We start from the raw sequence: 642 nt of genomic DNA, 5'->3' as shown, positions 1-642 counted from the left end.
GGGGAGACAAAGCACGGGGCACTATTTCGCAAAAACACTCACAAGGCAGGAGAGAGGCTGGAAGAGAAGGGGTCAGAGGTCCTGTAAACAGTGTGTCAGAGGGACTAGCGGCCCCGACCGTCCCAAGCGCTGACAGCAGCTGCGAGGGGGTGCAAGGTACTGTGGGTAGAGGGATTCGCGGCCCTGACCGCCCCGAACGCTGACAGCAGCTGCAAGGGGGTGCAATGGCCAGGAGAGATCGGACAAAAGGCACTGAGGGAGACGATGGGGGGAGGGGGAGGGGGCGGGGGACAATTACACGTAACACACTCACATATGTACCCTGTTTCTATCAAGCAACCGATTAGAGAGGGGGAAGAGGGGGAGAGGACAGTAGTAACACTAGTAACAAACACCCTTCCTGCAAGAGAAGCTTGTGGATTAGTCAGGTGGACAGGGGGGGGGGGTACAGGTGCCCAGGTACTCAGCCCTTCACGTCCATGAGACCGCGGCCGTGGTGGTGCAGATGGCTGCTCCGGCGGGGGCGTCGGGGGTCGGCTCCTGATGGCTGCGCTGCGCCGGCGGGGCGTCGTCCGGGCGTCCGCGGCGCGGGCTCTCCTAATCCAGGCCGGAGAGCCGGCGCTAGTGTCGCCTCACTCACAC

This window comes from Frankliniella occidentalis, unplaced genomic scaffold (assembly GCF_000697945.3).
Source record: "Frankliniella occidentalis isolate FOCC.00 unplaced genomic scaffold, Focc_3.1 Scaffold393, whole genome shotgun sequence".
Lineage (NCBI taxonomy): Eukaryota > Metazoa > Arthropoda > Insecta > Thysanoptera > Thripidae > Frankliniella > Frankliniella occidentalis.
The sequence above is the reverse complement of the archived record's forward strand: the minus strand, read 5'-3'. Positions refer to the sequence as shown.